This window comes from Barbatula barbatula, assembly GCF_947034865.1.
Source record: "Barbatula barbatula genome assembly, chromosome: 4".
NCBI classification, from domain to species: Eukaryota; Metazoa; Chordata; class Actinopteri; order Cypriniformes; family Nemacheilidae; genus Barbatula; species Barbatula barbatula.
Window position 1 is genome coordinate 25537664 of NC_136768.1, and position 22184 is coordinate 25559847.

At 37.7% G+C, this 22184-nt stretch overlaps 1 pseudogene across 1 annotated transcript; it reads right to left on the reverse strand.

Annotated features, from left to right (window-relative positions):
- Positions 1-1052: 1052 nt before the first annotated feature.
- On the reverse strand, positions 1053-2045 carry LOC306893296 (annotated as a pseudogene). The gene is made up of 3 exons: positions 1941-2045; positions 1728-1815; positions 1053-1264 (listed from the first exon to the last, which is right to left on the reverse strand). The product of its transcript is annotated as an uncharacterized misc_RNA (transcript).
- Positions 2046-22184: the final 20139 nt, after the last annotated feature.

Sequence of the window (22184 nt, forward strand, 5' to 3'; positions counted from 1 at the left end):
GGGAAATACTCAAATTAGTCATTGTTTATCTGTGTGTTGTTGTATCTGCTTGGTAATTCATGACGAGAGACTTTTCCGGGTCCAAGAATCCATTTGTTTCAAGTGAGGATAGCCATCCGTTTAAATAGCTATTTTAAAAGCGCATTCTAAAAAATATTGTGTAGTTCAAACAAAAAAAATCAACGCAACAGTTTGCATCAATATATTTGCGTTATGACAACTTCTAATATCATTACGTTCAGCCAACAAACTATATTGAGTTAGACAAATTACCTTTTACTCTTTAGACAGAGGTATTTTTAAGTAGCATAAACTCTATTTTGTAAATTGAGTACTTGAAAAAATTAAGTTGTTCCAACAATTTCTTTTACATAAATTTTAAAGTTCACAACCTATAAAGAAAATTGAGTTGTTTAGCTTTTTTTTCATGTTTTTGTTCATTCATTTAGTTGCTTGTAAGAAATTAGAACAACAATTTTGTTAGTTAACCTATTTTTTATTTTGAACCGCAGTTTCAAAAATGGAGTTTCAAAATTTTGCACTTTGCACTGTTTACTAAACAAAAATGTGTGCTCCCCACAAATGATAAACAAACTGGCCCTACAGATTTGCCTTTAAAACATTTGTATGCATACTCAGTTATGCCATCACAATGAATAAATTCCAACGCAGCAAAGTTATTGGCATTTACATATTTTTCCACAGTGTCAAAGAATCTGTAAAACATTTTAAAACCATTTCTTCACAGTAAACCCCATTTTTAAAACATCTAAGATTGCTACTGTCACAAACAAGCATATATAAATGATACTGACGTTTATATTACCTTTTACTTAGTCTAACTAAGTAAAAGGTAATATATTAACCTCAGTTTTTCAAGCAGTATAAAATATAGCATAAAGATCAGTTTACAGTAGACTTCAAATTACAAAAAAAGTGAACAAACTTTCCTCTGGAACAAGTAGAGATTACAGAAAATACTGTTCTTCAGACGCATTACTTTTGCACTGGGTTTCAGTCGATCAAGTTCAAGAAACAACTTCTGAAACACTTCACAGGTATATAAATTCCTTGGTGTAACTCAGATTCAGAGCATATATTATGCCCATCAGCAGTGCATCTTGAGATATCCATTCCATTCAGGATTTTGATGCCCTCGACCACAATGGTTGCCGTCTTGTGGTTACATCCTGAAGTAGGTTGATCACCGATGATGGCAATTGTCATCACTTGCCTTTCAAAGTCTTCCTCACTCTTGTGTGTTCTTGTAAAGCAAGAGAAAATATAGATAGCATGTTAGAGCTAATGAATTGGATTATTATTGCTGATTTTTAAATTAATCTTACTTAATTCAGTTAATCACTGGAAACTTTGTTCTATTTTAACTTCTTTTTTTAATGACCATGCACCTTACTCAAATGACCAAAATGGGTTGCATCAATAAGTAACGATCAAAAATATTTTATTATAAAAATAATAGTAAGTTTCATGAAATAATTCAGTGAAAAGCAACAGCCATACACATTTTTACAATTCTTTTTCCATACATCTCTTTATTAAACTAAATAGGCCATTGTTATGATATCATTGACCTGGGTAGACCCGGTGTGTTGCCAGTGTAATATCTGAACTGAAAGAGAGCAGTGCGGGAGCACGTTGTTGCCCTGTGTGTTTACACTGTGCCAAGTGAAGATTTCATTTTATTTTCAAGATGTTGTAATACTCACAGCAAACTCCTTGAAAAGGTCCTCTGTCTCTCCAAGGTAGACAACAAGACAGCGGATAGCTCTCTCTCCGTACTTCAATTGTATTGTGCTATTTAATAAAAATGAAAAAATAATAAAGAGAAAGTGCCGACAGTAAATAAATATACTTTAATCTGAACAGGTGAATGACAACAACTTGACATTTTAAACACAAATCTAAATTATTTACAATACCTCGAGAAGCATGTCCCTGATCTTTCTGATTCTTTCTGCTTTAGCTCCTCCCTTTGATGAGGCCAGGTCCATCAGTTTTGGGGTACACTAGTCCAGTTTGGCCATAAAGGTGGCTTCAAGATTTACAGCGGTTATTCTTTTAAATTCTTCATTTATCTGTATAAAACAGGAATGGTAGAACATTTCATATGTAACATCAAATTACATGTTCTTATACATTAAATAATACTGTGTTCAGGCCTGCTCTCAGTACTTTTTCAATGCAACATCAATTTGCAATTTACAAATTTTACACCCTGTGGTGAGGAAGGCGGGACGAGAGCCGTGACGCGGGGCCGGTGGCGTGAGTGATAAGTGCAAGCAGCTGTGCGCGCACCGGTCCCGCATCTTATCACGGAGGAGATTGGGAGCTTAAAAGGACAGGAAAATAAACACACTGTATACAAAAAGCAAAAAACTTTTTTACAGAGATCAAAAGTCTGTTAATATTGGTCAAACAGCAAACTGCCTACAATAAAACTTGAATGCTATCTGTGTGAATGAAGACAGATGTTTAAAAATGTGGCTGTGCATTAAATTATTTTCCTATTTACAGCACAAATGAAATTCCCTCTCTGGCTGAGCATATTTTTCAATGAAACCGTTCTTATCCACTGCTTTCCTGGTCAAATTACACTGCTAACATCAACTATATTACCAGGTGTAGCTAAACCTCTAGTTAAATGGAGAGAATTTATTTGTAAATGAAATAAAACTTAGATTACTCACCTTGAAATGTTCTTTGTGTCATTCTGGTCAGCATAAAACATGTCTGAACTTGCTCCTTGCTCGTTAAGTTATCAAGCCAATTTCATTGGGTTTTACAAAAATGATTTACAACAATGTATTAAATTATGTAGTGGTAACAGATCCCTTGAATAATTTTTTACAGTGTGTGTATGTGTGGCGTGAATGTATAAAAGTTGCTAAATACATTCATGGATTAATTAAATCCACGCTGGGCCAAAGAACTTAGTTCTGCTTCTTTGCTTTATAAGATTCTTACCTGCTGATTATTTTACATTCAAATCATTTGAATTTGGTTTGGCTTTAATGCGGTTTCATATGTAACGGCCTGGATTACCGCTCTGCGTATCTGTGCAAAGGGAGGAAAGGACGGAGGGTGTCATCTTAACTTGCCTCATTATCATAGTATTTCTCCTACCTGCCTCATTAATTTCTTCATTTTTTGGGGCAGAATGGTTTAATTTAATATATGCTGCGCATTTAATCATAAGTCGCGTGTACTTGCGGCTACAGAAGAGCCGGCCGGATCATAGGCCTTGTGATTTTTACAAATCCAACATCCCTCCGTGGATTCAGTGGTGCTCATGAAAGAAAGATGCTTAGAAATCGGAGAAAGAAAGACTTAAAAAAAGAGACAGAATGAGCAATAAGGCCACAAGTCAATGTCTATTTTCTGTTAAAAAAGGAGAGATCACATTTCTACAGCATCCTTTTATGATAATGATAAGTGCTTGCATAGAAAACTTCTTTTAGAAAAACTGAACTTTTTTCATTTTAAAATTGTAGCTATTTAAGTACATCGGATGAAAGTTATCTGTGTTTGGTTCAAATATAAAAATGTATTTATATTTGATAAAAAAATTATTTGAATGTATTTCAAAATGTTAATGTATAGTTGTTATATTATATTAAATAAAATCTATATTGCGGAGGTATACCGGATGTTAAAGTACGTTTGGCCACATAACAAACAGTACATTTGGCCTATGTGGACAATGTCCTGGTAAAATAACAATAAAATAAATATTTGTTGTTGCTGTCTATGTACTGTATATAGGGTGTTGATAGTGACATTTTTGACACTGACATAGCAAATATTGTGACATTTTAAAAAGCTGATTGTTTGTAAAATTGCAATTTGTTGTAAATTGGCTTTTTAATGTAAGATTATTTTCATATTTGCTCTTTATTAAGTTGACTGTTCTACACCGCCCACAACGAGAGTACCATTTAAAGTATTAACCTAAATAAAATTCAGTTAAATTTGATTTATTTGGTACTTTTCAACATAAATATTGTTTCAAAGCAGCTTTACAGAGAAGATTTGTCGATTTAGCAAGATACAGGCGACAGGAGAAAGCGTACCATACTTGACGGCCATCTTGTAGTCCTTTGAATTTATTTTTATTGGAAGGTAATAGCACATGTAAAGTAAATATCCAATTACCTTAATAGAATGAAATTATATATGATATAAAATAGATTTTTCTCATTTTTTTCACTGGACCGTGTGTTGTAAGGAAAGAGAGATGTAAATATTTCATTTGACAAAACATACATATTTCTTGTTATTTGACAGTGTTAAAAGCCACGCTTGTTCAATCCAATCTTTCACAGTGATTGCAGAACGAAAAGTCGACATTTTTAAATATAACTTTTGCACACAACACCTCCCTTGGGGTCTTCAGTCCCCAGATTGAACAACTTGAATGATCTTCTCACTCAATGAGTTTCTTCACGCTCGCAAAAAATATTATGTTCATCCACACTTATCAAACCAACCCCATTGTCATTAGCAATGGCGTTTAATTCCTGTAATAACATTCTCGCGCAGGTTGGTTATTAGCATTCATGTCGGGGGAAGTTTGTCGGGGAAGTTTGTGAACTCCCAGGTCAGCACTTACATTAATGAGAGCGTTGTTGAGGGCTTTATGTGGCATGTTTTTGGCTAATTCCTCTCAAATTGTGACCTGTAACATGTCTTCAACCCTCCTGTTTGAAATAGAGGCTTTTAACGCTTAGTGCATGTGATAGATGGAGCTTAGAAGAAAAATGAGTCTACCAGAGAATGCGGATGACAAGTTGAGGAGTGGGGGAAAAGGCGTTCTGTGCTCTCATTGTGTCTCAATAACTTAAAAAAGAAACTAATCCAGTGTAGTCTAATTGCACGCCACCTCCCATATGGCGACCTCTCCGCTGCTTACGCATTGTGGTACAGAATACCGCAGCACCCTCTAAGGATCCCGCTTGCGGTATTCCTGTAGATCCCATAATGAGTTTTTAAAAGATATAATAGTGCTCTATTAGCGATTCTAAAACCCTTTAAAAGGAGGTTTGTCTTTGCAGGCATCAGATATTAGCGGTGACGCTGGATTAAGGTTTCATTGCGTTTTCTTCGTCTATTATTCGAGCCAGTTGGCAATCTGGCGGATTGACGGGAACTTTTAATTAAACCGCAGTAATTACGGTGGAAATCTCTCACGGAAAAGAAAGACTCAAAATTCATTTCATCTGGCTAATTATCGGCCCGATGTCTGTGCTGCAAAAGTTGGAAGCGGCCATCTGAGATGCCAAAGGTGCGATTGGATAGGAAAGGTCAGACAATGAGCCCAAAGTTGTTTTTTTTTTGCGGCGCCAAAATCTCCGGTTAGCCGTCTTCATTAGATCTTTCAGTTCTGGCCAATACAATGAACGCAATTTTCTTCAAGCGGTGTGGAAATGAATATCAGGAGATGCTTTGAATTTGGCCGAGGAACAATCACGCGGAGGAGATAGCGGTGTTGATTTAGCAACCGTGGCTGAGCGAGCCAGTGAATCAGAATGTTTGCTGACTTCACTGAGGAAAGACGCATGGGACGTACGGTTTTCCATCTCAACCCCTCTCTCTTTCTCTCTCTCTCTTTCTCTTTTTCTCTTCTTGGGTTTAAGGGCGAAAAGTAATATAGGAATCGCTTTAGGCGGAAAAGAGCATTGCTATTTAGGCTTAGAGGCTCAATCAGTCTGCCTGGAATGATGGCGATGGTGAGTTACCATTAGGCTGACCTGATTAGGGCCGACTTAGGCACCACAGTCATATGTGCCATTTTCCTGATAGTGCTGGAATCTGGATTTCCCGCTTGACTACGTCCGTGCGGCTAAACTCAGCCAAGCGCGGTGTCTCTGAGCGCGCGGAGAGGGAAGGTAATTCTCATTTCAGCCCAGCGCTCCGCACACTCGACAGAATCTCACACCGCGGAAATCCGGCGTGGAGGGAAATATGACGCTATGCCGATTTCACAGAACTTTAGTGTGACGTTGAGACGACATCAAGAGTATTGGCGCTGGGTGTGGTAGGATGGATATCTGAAATAGCATTAATGGTCATGTATTGTGAATGGACTTCCGTGGCGTCTACTCTACCTACTGTACTCAAAATGATGTCAATTTTGTGTATGTGATGTTTCTGCAGCTCACTTCTCAGTATTTTATATGTAAAGCTCCTCTAAGCTATTTCAGAAATAGTGACTATTTTCAAACAAGTTTTCCTCCCTCATCTGCCAAAGTTAAGAAACGCAGGTAGTCCCCGAACGAATGCTATTGGCAAAGAGCCATCTCCCGCGGTCTTACTGGATGACAAGCTTTATAGAATCTAGTGATTTGACTGAAACAAACATGATTCCAGGGGCACGTATTTCAGTGGTTTATATATTTTCATATGTCAGGCAGGGGAATTTTACACAATGTTACAGAAATATCACTTACATACCATTTAAGGGATAGTTCACCCAAAAATTAAAAATTCTTTGCAGATCACAAAGAAGATATATTGAGAAATGTCTCAGTGGGTTTGTGTCAATTCAATGGAAGTCAAATGGGGGCTTGTGTTTTTGGTTACCAACGTTCTTCAAAATATCTTCTGCCTTACAGGTTTGAAATTACAGGATGGTGAATAAATGATGACAGAATTTTCATTTTCTGTTGAAGCAACCCCCCTTAACAAAGCAGTACTAGAACATGCCTGGTGTGGTATGAATTCTCTATGAATTTCTTCGAGATATCCCCCGTCAGTGTAAATTATATTTTTAATTTACATTAAATTAATTATGATTCAAAAGTAAAGCACATTTTTTATATAAAACCGCACGGCTTGAGCAAACCTTGAAGTTTGAGCAATACTAATAGTTTTGCAATAGCTTGTTTTACTTACTCATTTTTATGAGTAGTATACCTTTTAATAAAAAAATAATACTAATCTAGCTTGTTACATATAGGTTCACTTTTCGAGCATCGGCTAAAAGTTTCCGCATGTTTGTGACATACAGTTGCACAACAAAATTCCAGTTATTTTTTACATGCAGCGAGTCTCATTTTTAGACCTGCTTCAGCATGATGGACCAACGTGTTCCCTCTCTTTATCTCTCTCTTTCTTTCTCTCTCTCTCTCTCTCTCTCTCTCTCTCTCTCTCTCTCTCTCTCTCTCTCTCTCTTTCTTTGTTCTCTCGCAGTAGATGGTGTAATGTCAGGTTGGGCACGGAGCCCAGTTCTGTAGCAGCCATGCATCCCGTACTGACACACGGTTAGAGTTTCTCATTCAGCGCGACCGATCCTCATTTCAACATTATTTCATCACCTGCGCGTGTGTGTGAGCATTTAACTGCGGATGATGACTACAGGTTTCTACCTATGAATCAGCGCAAACACAATCTGTCTCGCTCTCTCTCGTTCTATTCTCTCGATCTGTACGTCTGTCGTCGGGCTTCACCCACCCTGTGAGCTGTCACTCCAGAACAGGATGCCCATTTAGGTTGGACACAATTACACATTTATGTGTGTGTGTAGCCCATGCATGCCGTAAGACATGGAGCAGGAACCTGGGCGAGTCGGAAACGCGATCCGCCCCATCGGCCGCCCCCTCCCGCTCCAGGTCTGCCCGTCTGGGAGAACAGTGGGAATGCTGTGTGGCGCTGGGCAGCCGAAGCCTCTTCCCAACAATTACCTTCAATTAGGGGAGCACAGCGGCGCGCAGGCAGAGAATGGGACCCCATTAGGGGCCAGGCCGGGCGACTGGAGCCGGGCCAGCCCTACTGTCCGTCTCTACTCTCTTACACTACCCCAGGGCTAGGGTTACACTACACACACCCTGTTCAAGAGGGTCTTCTTTTCCGTCATCCCATGGATGGTCTGTAGGGGATTCAGAGGGAGACAGGTTAGGGAAAGTAATAAGGAAACCGAGAACAGGAAGGGGCAGTGTCTCGCTGGGATGCGACTTGGGACAGTAAGGATCAGTGGAAATACACAAGCATATAGACATCCACCCACAAATGTTTATTTATTTTTCTGGGATGTCAACTAGGTGTGAAGGTCTTAACCAACCGATGCATTTAGTTTTCTCAGACAAAAAGTGCAAAATGAGAATCTCTTTATTCCAAACCACACACATTGGCCAAGAGACACGATTAGAACTGTCATGAATCTGTAGTATTCTTCATTTCTTAGCTCATGCGATTCAGACGGCTCTCTAAGATTCGCGGAAGATTGTGTAACATCAACACTCTCACACGCTCAATGTATTATGAGGTCTGAAAACATGACAGCCAAAACATCAGAATGACACACCACTCCATTTACTCTTCTTAACTGATACTGTCAAAAGAAAGATGTCATATTTCACATAGACGGACAGCGAATCTAAGGATGATCTGTTTCCAGGAAAGCATTCCACTGTGTGCCAAACACACTTGTCTCGAGAAAACCCCTATAATATGTATTTCCTGGTTAGTGTGAGCTCTTGGTATGTGTGGCTCTGACAACTTCCGTGTTTTAGGGACATTTTGAGGCAAAGAGGCATCCCTTCTCCATTCACTGAGTATTATTGCTTCAGGTTTGTGCATTTTACATTCATGCATTTGGCAGACGCTTTTATCCAAAGCGACTTTGTATGTGCAATCCCTGGGATCGAACCCATGACCTTGGCATTGCTAGTGGGGAAAGCTTTGAATTAAAAAGATTTTAATTCACAGAAATCCTACAAAGTTTGTCACCTCCATAATTTGTTCACAGACTGACATTTTTCGGGTGCTTAGACCCTATCAACAAGGTCGTGTCAATTTTACATTTACATTTAGTAATTTAGCATTTGCTTTTATCCAAAGCCTCAATAACCACATATATAGAAAAGCAAATATAACCAGATGGTTCAACATATTCGTAACAAAAACATTCTCTGAGCATTTTTCAGGTCTATAACGCAAAATATCACGTCCATATCGTTGGAATTGCCTAGCTGCAGTCTCCCTATAATATTAAGAATGAATTACCGAGCGATAGTTAAACGCTAATCTATTAAGCCGTGGACAGTTACGACCCCGGTACTTTCGGGCCTGAGGTGCTGAGAATATTCGTGAGAATATTTGAAATAGATGAAAGTCCTGTCTGGTTACTGTAAAAATAAACACTGCGAAAATGGTTCGAGGATCTGTCAACCGGATCCGCTGCCTAGACCTTGGTGAAAATGAGTAATATATGACAGTGAAGTAGCCAGAAAAACATCGAGCTACTTTCATAATGAATTACAACCGAATCTGTTTGGTTTCCATGGTTATCATCAATATCATGAATTAAAGCTGACAGTGTGTTGTTGTAGCACTGCACTTATGATTTAATTTTGCTTTTATTGCTTCATGGTAGAACTCACCCTTACAGTCAGGAATACAGATCACACAGATCGAGAAAAAAGATGCCAAGCACACACATACTTCTGCCTTGGGAAAGCAAAGGGAGTGTCTAGACAAATCAAATAAATCATACACGTCGTCGTCAATAAGCTCTCTGAGAAAAATGCATTAAATGTAAGCGGGGTGAAAGAAAAAAACAAACTCTGCCTTTATTTATATCTTCCAAATACACTTATTCCATTACCTCAACTATAAATCTGAGTTATTGCTAAAAGACACATTTTTAATTGAAAATGTCGGCCGCCTTTCTAGCCAGAATGCCATAAGCGATACGTTTTGTTTGGGTATCAAAGTGACGCTTGTGTTGACTTGAATTTGTTGGCTTGTTTTGTTTCATGCGCAGCAAGTGGCTTAGAAGCTCTAAGATGCAAAAAAGTCAGTCACCATCTTTCAAAGATGATATTTTGGGATATGTCTCATTGGTTTTGTGTCCATGCAATGGTATTCAATGGGTGCCGTTTTTCGAAATATCTGCTTTTGTGTTCAAGTGAACTATCTCTATAATAGGAGGCCCTGTTACTTATTGTATGATCGCATACTCATTTCTTAAAAAAAATCAGAAATGTTGGTTTGTCACCTTAGTCATAAAATTAAGGAGGGACCCAAGCCTTAGAATATTTTTTCTAGAAACCTTATAGCAATGTGACAAAACACTAGTAAAAGCCTACTTTTTATCTTTTAAAAATGTTTTATTTGTTTCAGCAATAAATTATACTGAAATTAAACGATCAGCGTCACGACAAGGAACTGCCGCCTGTGCTAGGTGAATAAAATCTCACATTGTTACGACTGTGTAAACATCGAGATACGCCTGCGTATTATCAGATTTTTCATTGTGAGCTACCGTGTTCGACTCTATCTGTGAAGACAAACCCCCGATACCCAGAAAATATCCACAAACGCTTCAGAGAGACGCAACCTTTGGAGTTTATGTGTGTGCTTGGCCTTTGTGTGTGTTTGCATGCATCAGTGAGACAATGATAAAATTTTGCCGTTTCTAATTAGAAGTTAGTGAAATTGGGATCGTTCGTTTTTCAATTAAATGATACAGCATTCCACCAAGCCAGCGTAAAACAAGTTTGTAATTAATATCGAGTTTTGTAGACGTTTATTTGCTGGAAAGGTGAGATGCGGGAACCAATTCTCAAGCTGGTGCTGCTGATGTACCTTATTAGACTTTATTTGGGGTTGTGAAACTAAACTGAAGTGTCTACTACTGTGTGTGTGTGTGCACGGTAGCTTATCTTTTTTGGACTTGTTTATCATTTACGCTGGCTGCGTCTGTAATGCAATAACAGTGTAGTGCATAGCCTACTGGACAAAATGTGCTGGCTACTGTATTTTTTATGCAAACATATTATGCAATATCCAGTTTTGAGGGTGACAACCGCATTTAAATGCATTTTGCGAGTTGTAGCGATAGCAACACGCTGTTGACACGCTGCGTAGCCAGCTTCTCAATTTTAAAAACGTTTAGTTTTTGTTTGTTTGCATCATTCATGAAGCTATACAGTATATACTTTATGGAGTCAATAAAGCTGACAGTTTGGTGTAGATTTTTTTGTGGTCTTATCAAGTATAAAATACACTGTAAAGGTCTTTTCTGTAGTTATGCAGCTTGTTTGCCAGTAACTTGCTGTAGATTTACAGTATACTTATGTTATTTATTGGCAACGGTTTGTTCAAAGATAAATGCATATTAAACATTAACAAGTCTTTATTTTTACAGGGAAATGTTTTTATTTAATTTCATATTCTTAACCCAGAGTGCTTGTTGTTTTAATCTGAAAGGATAAAGACTTGCTAATGTTTAATGATCATTTATCATTGAACAAACCATTAAATAAATAAATGTAAATCTACAGTAAGTTACTGGCAAACTGCTGCCAGTAATACTGTAATTTCTACAGAATTGTTTTACAGTGAACAGTGTCGGTTTATTTTGGGCTTTTTTTAACAAAAATATCTGGCACTTAACTGCAGCCCCATTCAAAACAATTGAAATCGTAAACACTTGTACATGTTAACATTTGACATTTGATATCATCTCTACTGCACGTTTAAATACGTCGTTACAAACTAGTTGTCCAGTTCGATTTCATGCACACTGCATGGTATTTCTCTAAATGCGGTTGTTGCTAGGCCTACCTGTATTTTAATAATAAGTGTGTGCGTGCAGAACAGGATTAAACACTTAGGCCCGGTTTCAGAGACAAAGCTTTGCGTAAACCAGCACTATTATGTATATTAAGATATTTATGTCGCTTTTTTTCTATGAAATACATTACTGGTGTGCATCTCGAAACAAATCAATTGCACTGATATGTTTTAAGATATTTCTGCGCAAGTTAAATTCATTTTTGACAGGGCAAACATTCATTTTGGGTTCATTTTTGCAGTGTGAATGTGACTTAAATGTTTCAGTCTTAAAGGTTATAGACCACGTCGCAAAATGTAAACACTGGTCCAGAAGCACTTTCTGTTTCATTTATTGGTAACACTTTATAATAATTCACTATAACAATAACTTTCCTTAATAAATAATGAACACGCATTCTATACATACTCTCTTGCTTTGTAATTGTAAGCACAAATTATTCATTAATTCATAATTACAGTCCGTAAAGGTTATATATTTGTTTTTTGTCTACTAATTTTACATTTTTGCAAATCATACAGTCATTTTGTGTTCGTGTTTTTGCAGTACTCGATCTAAAGTGGAAACAATTAATTGTTAATGTTTATAAACATTAACTTCTCACTAGTAACTTCATGGGTAGTCATCTTGATTGTAAATATGTGTCCCAAATGACATGAGTTTACCTGATTTACACATTTATTAACAATTTGTTCTGGTTTTTGCAGTACCCAATTTAAAGTTTACTATTCTTCATTTTTCTGAATGTTTATAAATGTTTACTATTTATTTAGTAGCTTTATGGGCATTGTAATTTTACAAGATGTTTGTAAAAAGGGTGGTTAGTTACATGTAATGCTTGCTAGAGACATAACACTCATCGTCATTTGGGTGCAAGGCATGTTTTTCCTGAACATTTACATTAGGAAACATTTGTATAATAGAATCAATTCCTTGAAAAATACAGCAAAGCCAGAGAAAATAAATCAATATTTTTAAGAGAACCGTAGAAAACGGCGATCACCATTTCATACTCAATAGCAACACAAAAGCGTTGTACAATAACACAAGCTTTCAATCATCGCATAACATCTGTTAAAAAATTTTGTTCAGTTTTTCAAGATGTCTATTATCATATGAATTAAACGTTTAAGGATATTTGTAAGCGTTCTAATTTACATTATAACCTGATGATTATCAGATCATTATTTAGAGTTTATCAGTAAATATGAACAAACACATTATCTTGCGTTTCTAGCTATTTGAATGTATAGTAACCAATGGTATGTTGATTTAAGCATTATATACTGTTTGCCTATGTTTTAATAATGAAAGTTGTTATAAAGCGTTGCCCATTTGTTATATCATTTATTTAATTCAATCTTAAATATGTTCAGCATTTTAAATGGGTTATAAATGTTCTTTTGGTTCTGGAGTTAAAAAACTGAAACGGGACGTTCTTCTGGACATCTTGTTCAATAGACGTCATAACGCTGGTCCAGAAGAACTTCCCGTTTCATTACACGAACGTGCAACCAACAGAATATTTATACCCAATATAAAATGTTAAACAAACATTTTGAACAAATGCATTAATAATATTCATTAATAATAAATAAAAATTCAGTTTACATCTTGTGATGTGGTCTGTAGTACTGTATATCATTGTCACTGTCTCTCGCTGTGTGTTTTTTTCAAGTGGCGTTTTATATCTATACGTCATTTTTATTCTAGTTAACTCGACGAAATATTGAGTTAAAATAAGGATGTTCATAAATACTCGAATGTAATGTCACAAGTCACTTTGTAAATGTAAGGTCTCGTTGATCATGTTGCATTGTGGGAGACATTTTGGAATGGGTACGTCGGTCTGTTGAAAAAGTTGCTTGCCGTGCATAAACCGTTTTCTTGTATTACTTTTCTATAACAATAGCAATCCAACAGTTACATGCCCTAACTTTTAAATATGTTTTGATTGACAGCTATTAAATATGAATGCACACACAAGCACAAGTGTGACTGGTGGCAGTGTAGAGTGTATGTGAATGTGTTTGTGTGTAAGCGTGATAAGATCTGGATGGAGTCAGGAGATTATGATCCTAAACCCAGGACTAATTATAAGCTCTCTGCACTAAGCACTGGAAAAGTATTAATTAAACCATCTCATCTATCACAACCTTTTGGCAAGAGGAGCATAAAGAGTGAGAGTAAAGTCATGACAGCGCGTGTGCGGGAGCGAGTTTCTTTATTGCAATTGCTTTTGCGGTTGCACTTCGTTTTACAGTATTGCAGTGTTACTGTGATTACCATAGCAAGTACATGTTATATAGGTCTATAAAGTTTTGCTTCAAAATCTGTATGAAATAAGCAAAACTCTATGAAACAAACATTGTAAATTAAATAGATAGATTGTATTGAGTCAATGCACTTAAAACATGGTTTAGTCCCATTATAAGTTGTTTTTTCTCTTACCTTGCAATACCGTAGGTTCATATTTTTCAAGAAAATGGCCGTATCTTGGAACAGTCCACGTTGACTTTTGCCTAATTTGTACATACTACAAAGTGACATGAATTTGCAAGGTTAACTGCCTTTGACAAGAAAAGGACAGGAAACGCTCCTCGTATCTTTTGTTGCTGGTTAATCTTTTTCTCTTTGAGAAGACTAGAGTTGTTTGTTTTCTTATCCACAACTCTGACCATACACGTGATCCATTTTTACCCATCACTGCTTTAAGTTAATATATCTGACATGGTAGATACCAACTTACAGTAGTGTTTATAAGTACATGCATTTTTGCACTGAAATTAAGTTATAAAATGGATTTTTTTTACAACTAAAGGCATAATTTACCCAAAAATGAAATTCTATCATCATTTACTCTATTAAATCTATCTAGCCATCCTCCTATCTACAGTATCTATCCATCCATTCATCCATCTATAGTATCTATTCATCCATCATCCATCTATCTACAGTATCTATCTACAGTATCCATCCATCCATCCATCCGTCTATCTACAGCATCCATCCATCCATCCGTCTATCTACAGCATCCATCCATCCATCCATCCATCCATCCATCGAAATATCAAATGACATGTTTGGATCAAGTGTAGATTTTTAAACTCTGTAAGGTGTTAATAGTTATGCAATGATTTGATTAAAGAATGTGCTGCAAATTACAAATATTTGGCGTGATAAATGGTGTGCAACTCACATTTCCAAAAAGTTGCACCACCCCACAGTCTGGTTTATCCATGCTCATTTTTGCATGTTCATTTTTATTCTTTTCAGAAAAAGCTTGTCTCCTATTTGGTGTCAATTGGCTCAATGTAGAATTCGGGTCATTGACAAAGTTACTGTCAGCACTATGGACATTCACATTAGCTCTTATAGACAACCAATTTGTATTTTGTAATAAAGATGCCTGTTATATATTCTTCTGTTGGCAACATATGATGGAAAGACAATCTCAGCTAGACAAGCACATTCAAATTTTAGGTGTCCCAGTGGAAAACTGATACTGTACATTCCCATGGCGGTATGCAGCTGCTCTTACCTGTACCCTGCAAAGCTAGGCGTATTCAACCAGTTTGCAAAATGCAAATAGCATTCGGTTTTTGGCCCTGATTTGCATGATTCCTTTAGAAGTAAATGGGCGGCTAAAACAATGAACACAGTGAACTAACATTGGCCATAGTGCATTCACCCAAGAACATTTAGTGAACGCTACAATCTACTCTAAATCTGTAATCTGTGTAAAAGTTTATTTAAGACGGTCTCCCAGGCTTGTTTGCTAATGAAGGTGGTTGGCCAATTGGTTTTGCAGTCTGACCGAATTACAGATCCTCAAAACCCTTTTAAAACCCAGTTTGCCAGTGTGTGGCTATTAGCTCATTTTTTTTCAAGAGCAGAAAGTTTAACTTCGCAATAATTCCTAAAGCCTTTCTCATAATTACTCTCAACTACAATCTATCCCTCATCCTTTTGAAAAACACAAGACCGTTTGCTTTTCACGTTCTAAGCTCATTTTGAACATAAATCTTTAATGCTACATCAGAGCTTCAAATCACTCGTCCCGTACGAATTCTGTACACACCGAGTCTCATTAACAAGCCACTGGAGTTCATTTAAAAATGCATAAATTCACGCTTTTCATATTCCATGCCGGAATCCCATTACGCTGTGACTGTAATATTCCAGGGTATTAGGGTTCAGTGAATATTTACACAGTAAAATAACATCCTAGAGGGGACGTGTGCGTCACCGCTCCGCGTTACGGCGATATAAATCAGGCTCTCCCGAAAGAATAGACGAGCAGAAAAGAGTGGGAACCAAGAAAGAGAAACATCAGAAAACCAATTCGGCGAACAAAGGCCGGTGTGTTCCCTGGTGGCGTGGGATCGAAGAGCAAATGAAAGAGGGGAACGAGAGACATAGAGAATAAAAGAAAAGAGGTTTTATCTAGGTGTTGGGTGGAAAGACTGAGGTGGAGTCATTGTGGCCGTTCGACTGAATAAGGAAACCCCTTCAGTCGGGTCAATTCATTTTAAATCTTTTTTTTCTTTATCAGGTGGTTTTGTGAATAATTGAGATAGCGGGTAGAGGGCATTGTGTCAAGGGGTGTTCCCACTCACTAGAGCTCCGGCTAACATCGCCAAACAGGTCATTTGCCTATTTTATGAGCTTTGAAGAAAAAAAGGTGGACATCATTTGGGCCAACTTAAAGGGATAGTTCACCAAAAAATGAAACTTCGGTCACTATTTACGCGCCTACACGTTTTTCCAAACCTGTGTAAATGTCTTTGTTTTGTTGAACACAAAGAAAGATCATTGGAAAAAATGTTACCAATTTTCAGTTCCGGGACGTCATTCACATCAAGTATTGTTGAACACAAAATAAGATATTTTGAAGAATTTAGGAAAGCAAACAGTTCTTTGAATGCCATTCTATATATTCTTTTCTAGTCGATGATGTCTCAGAATTGAAAATTGCTAACATTTCTCAAAATTTCTTCCTTAATTTATACAGGTTTGGAACAACTTGAGGGCGAGTAAACAGTGACAGGAATGTCATTTTTGGGTGAACTTTTCCTTTAAAATGAGCGGAATTTAAACCCTCTGTTTGGGCTGTTTATGGTTTTAGAGAATTATCGCTGACCCTTTAGTGCAATACTCAACATCAAACAATGGGTCATTTAACTTTTCTAAGGTGATGCATTACAAGTGTTTACATTTGTTTTGGGACCCCCGGAGACCCAAGATGAAAGACCTCAATAAGTTTAATAGATTATTGTATGTGATGTACACTCTTGGAGACCCCAAACAGTCTGGCCATACAACATCGGTCAAAGTTTGGAAACACCTTCTAAAACCACCTTTAAAAATAAAAGTAATCTCATCTATGGAACAGTTGTAACTTTGTTGTGACTTAAAGCATTAGCATCTTCAGAATTTGCAAAATCATTCACTTGTAAGCCGACTTGAGTTCTCACCGTGTGAAGCTTAATACTATATATTTAAATGCTATATATACTATATTAATCCATTCGTGGCTGCTATTTCTTCGTTATTTGGCCTCAGTTATCCATTTCAAAAGTATTTAATATACACCATTATTGTTTTGAAAGAAATGGCCATGTTGAGAACACATTTGCGATCAAAATAATTTCAGATCATCACAAACATTTCAGTCAAGCGGTATTACTGTAAATCCAGAACGTCACTAACACTACTCAAAAGTGTAGAGAGCAGAACGTTAACCCGTATGCTGCGACTCAAAAAGGCGAAGGATGCTGAGACAGGAGAAGGTTGAAAAAAGAACAGAACGAGGGTTATACGACTCCCGTGTCTCTTCTCGGAGTAATCCGAGTAAGAAATAGAGAGGGAGATCTTGCTCTCTGTGCTTCATTAATTTAAACGTTGTGCTCATTTCTAACGTTTTATCATAGCGAGCAGATTCTCATCTATTGTGTTGCGTAAATGTTGCGACCGTGGAAGATCCCGCTTGGATTTGAAAAATATGTGTGTGTGTGTTTCCGTGCGAGTGAAAGTTGCATCAACATCCTTCGTTCCAGATGACAAGAGCATTAATGCTAATCTTATAGAGCGAGGACGATCGTCGTATCAGATATTGTTGTACAGATTTCAACATGTCAAAAGCCCATCAGCGCACTTTTAGAAACATTACACAAGTACTTACATTTCTCCTTTTTACACTAGCAATTTATGATATTATTTGTCCCCGCATACACATATATGTACACGCAATATACATTTACACATACTGTAGGTCCATTTAAGTCCAGAAACTCAACCAGCCTCCACCTAACGTACACACACACACACACGGTTTAATTACAACGCATCTGATTTTCTCCCTTATTTATTTTTCAGTCTTTGCAATCCTTAGTGAATTAAGTTGAAACGTGCACCTCCTCCAGCAATCCCTGCCTCATTTTCAAATGTTCTTTCTTCAAATAAAAAACAAACACCATCCACACCTCATGTGTTTTAAAAAGCCTACAATTCACGCCGTCGATAATGCGGAGATATTCTGCTTAATTAAACTTGTATAAGCAGAGCAAAGTTTAAAGAGAGAGGCGAAATTCACTCGTGTCATGCTATGAAAATGAGCAAATTATCAAACACAAATTAATTAATGTTTCGAGTCCGCGTTCGGCACAATGAATTGCGTTTCGAAAATTAAAAAGATAGTCGCCGCTCAGCCGTGCTACACTAGTGTGTGATTTATTACTGCTAAGTTCAAAAAGCTAAATAAAACACAGCCTGGCTATAATGGTTTTTTAATACCCTAAAACTCTTTTTTTAATTAAAGTCAAAATATGGATGCATGAGATCATATACATTGCACTGTGACTTCTGAGGGTAGTTTCTCTCAGTCAAGACGATTCCTTCCAGAAATTTCACAGATACTCAAATGTACTCTTTGTCCCCGAATTTTGGTACCAGACTTATCACGGCTCACATTACCGCTATTAGCTAGATTCAACATTTAATCCCTGGAGAAAATTACTTGACATCATTTCAGTTCATGTTCAAAATTCATCGCAAAATGTAAGAACTTATTGTATAGAATTCGTCCGCCCGTCTGTCATTTGCTATGTGTGTTGGTTCCTCGGTGGCAGTTCCATAGATCCATGGAGATGCAAAATTGCTCTTTATTGATTCATTAAACAAAGTCAAGCAACATTTGACAATATGTATAATGAACGTGTCAGAATTCGATAAAATGCAACATTAACACTGTTTAGTATTTTGCACATACACTTGTTCGTGGCATGTTGTCACCTACTCATGAATCTGCATTTTGCACGGCAAAACATTTTATTCACAGCCATGAAAGACACTTTCAGAAAAACTGAGTGCTTTAATCAAAGAGACAAAGCCGGCCCGAGGGTCATCACTCTTTGACCCCTGGCCTGACGGGGACCCCAGCTCCTTGTTTGGTCCCTCAAGGGTGAGTTTGTCCTGAACAAAGCTTATATAAACATGAGGCTGTCCGTCACTTAGCATGCTAATGCATCTCAGTGGTCTGGGTGGATAAGACCTTCATATTGACCTCCCTGAACCTCATAGTCAAATGCACAGGGCTCAAGGGCCGTTATTTAAGCGAGCTCGGTTTAGATCAGCATTGTATTTTTGTATTAAGAAACCTTTATCAAAATGGCCACGGGGAAACCTGATCCTAGATCAGCTTTCGTACTGTTGTAGTGAGAGTGAATGCAGGTCCACAGACGGAGAAGCACCTGGATGGGTCAGTTTAGGTAAAATGAAGCTGCTGTGTGTTAGTGATGGGGGCGCGTGCCCTTTTCCAATGACCTGAGACTGCATTTGCATTTCCTCTTACAATGGGTAAGGGCTGAATATATGTAGAAGAGGCCAGTGTCAGGTTTCATGCACAAAAGCGCAAATAAATGATTTCCTGCTTGGCACACAGCGTATGTTTGCTGAAGTTTATATGTCAAACGGTCTGTTTAGGTCCAGTGCAACTTGTCTATGAAAGTATTTGCAAACAAGATATTGCATTGAGGATATTCACACCGATACCATGGCGGTTTATGGAGTTCAGTGTTCATACTTGACAATTCCCTTCATTATGACAAATAAATTGAAAATGAATTCAAAAATTCATTGAACAAGCTTTTATCAATATTAGCGCTGTCAAGCGATTAATCGCGTGCTGAATAAACCGTTTGTACTTATAAACACATGCACATACATGTGTATATACAGTGTAGTATATTTAAAGTATTTAGTTGCATTTATTTATATTGACCAATAGGGGAAATTATATATTAACATTTATGAATTATTCTATAAAAGTTTATGTATGCAAAATATATGCATTTACATAGACATATATTATGTAAACACAAACGTATATGTTGGATGCGATTAATCGTTCAGGACAGGATATATCACAGTGTATACCTTAAGATCCTGTCAAAGGGATAAACAGGATCTTAAGGTATATGATTCTGTCATCATTTACTCACCCCACGGTTGTTCCAAACCTGTATACATTTCTTTGTTCTGCTAAACACAAAGGACGATATTTGGAAAAATGTCAGTAACGAAACAGATCTCATCCCCCATTTACTGCCATAGTAGGGAAAATAAATACTAATGTTGTCAATGGGGGATGAGATCTGTTTGATCTCACACATCCTACAAAATATTGTCCTTCGTGTTTAGATGGACAAAAAAGATTCTACGGGATTTCATCAATCTGAGGGTGAGTAAATGATGACAGAATTCAAATTTTTGGGTGAACTATCCCTTTAAGGTCCGATACGACTACAGAAAAGTCTATCACATTGACATAAGTCTGTGCCCAGGCTGTATAATAATGTTGCCAAACAATTGAAAACTGTAAGTAACGTATTCAGAAATAGTGTTTACAGTACAACTATACAAGCCTGATGTTTGATCCTGATCAGTTTGTGTAAATTCTTTGGCACCTGACAGAACCCTTCTACCCCTCCCAGATAGTACTTTATCTCAGACTCCATGTGATGGAGTTCATAAAGATGCATTTTTAAATGTTAAAACGCGTGCCACGCTTGGACTTGAATAGACCTAAAGCGATTGTTCCCTTTCCAACATCAAACCAACACACTCTTGTCCTTCTTTTTAAACTCTGACCTACATTTGCATTCAACTCTTTCATATTCATCTTCCTCATTTCATAATTTCGCCTTTGTTCTTTTTCTCTCTTCCCCCAACTTGACAACTTCGACAGAACGCCGTACAGCCGCAACTCGCTGAGAGTCCACATCCCCCATTGTTCATCGTGAATGAATGTCGGTCAGAGGAAAACGAAAGAACTGTGTGGACGGAGGGGTGCGTGAGTTAATTAACATTGTGTGGGAAACCGAGGAAGCCGTACACCTCCGTTTCACAGACAAGATACTCTGATGAGAGGATAACGCATTAATTACTTCTGTCGTTGTTACGGTGGAGTCTTAGAGTTGAGAGAAGGTCGTGGAGTTTTTGGAAAGGAGCATAGCTTTATTACAAGAGAGACAAAATTAATGGAGGCCCGAATGGATGCAAAGGTGATGAGAACCTTTGAAACGAAACTTGTGGTAATTAAAGCAGCAGCACAGCTAGATCAAGCGTGTGTTAGTTCACCTTAACTTAAAACGTTTAAGGGATTCTTTTTTATTTTCGGTCATTTATGAAGAGACCAAATGACATGGATATCAAAAGTACACAGGTCCAACGAATTTGTATTCTCTCGGATGGAGCCTGCACTGTTTTTCCTACCCGCTATCCTCCACAGGTCCCGTGAGAGAGGGGCGGGCGGCCGTGAGCCGCGTATAATTACGTAGCGGTGATGAGGCCAACCGATAGGCAGGAGAGAGGGAATACGGCGAGATAATTAACACCGATACCCAACGCAGGAGGAACGGAGGCGAAAGGTGGGTCCGGAGATAAAGCGCCCATCAGAGCGCGAAACCGCCCCGCAGATAGTTCTTGGGTAAATAAACGAGACGGAGGAATGGGGAAGGAGGAAGTGCCAAGGTTAACACGGTTTGAAATAAGGTTACGCCTCCATCAAAGAGAATTCAGATGACATTAAGAATTGAGGGGTGAGCTGTTTCCAGAGTGCGCTAAATGAACGGTCTTGTAGTTATTTGCACACTGCTGCATACAATGGCCTTGTTTTATGAGTGCTTTCTTTTGTTTTGAAGCACTTTTCAGACATTTATGGGTTGCTTCATGTCAACCTGAAATCCAAATCGACACCGTTTTTGTTCCTGGACCCATTTGCAGTGATTCATCAAAGCACAAACAATCTCGTAATCATTTGTCAAAACGTAATCGTGTTGCCAGGTCCTCGCATTCACAATGGCTTCTGACTATTAAAGGTGAAAGTTCTGTCGTCATTTGCTGGAGAACACAAAAGAAGATATTTTAAGGACTGTTGGTGACCGAACAACGGCAGTACCTATTCCCTTGCATTGGTTTTGTGTCCACTCAACGGAAGTGAAAGGGTACCAACAGTTTTGGTTACCAGCTTTCTTAAAAATTTCTTTTTTTAAGTAAGCCATGCAGCTTTTTGATGAGGGAATTTTGG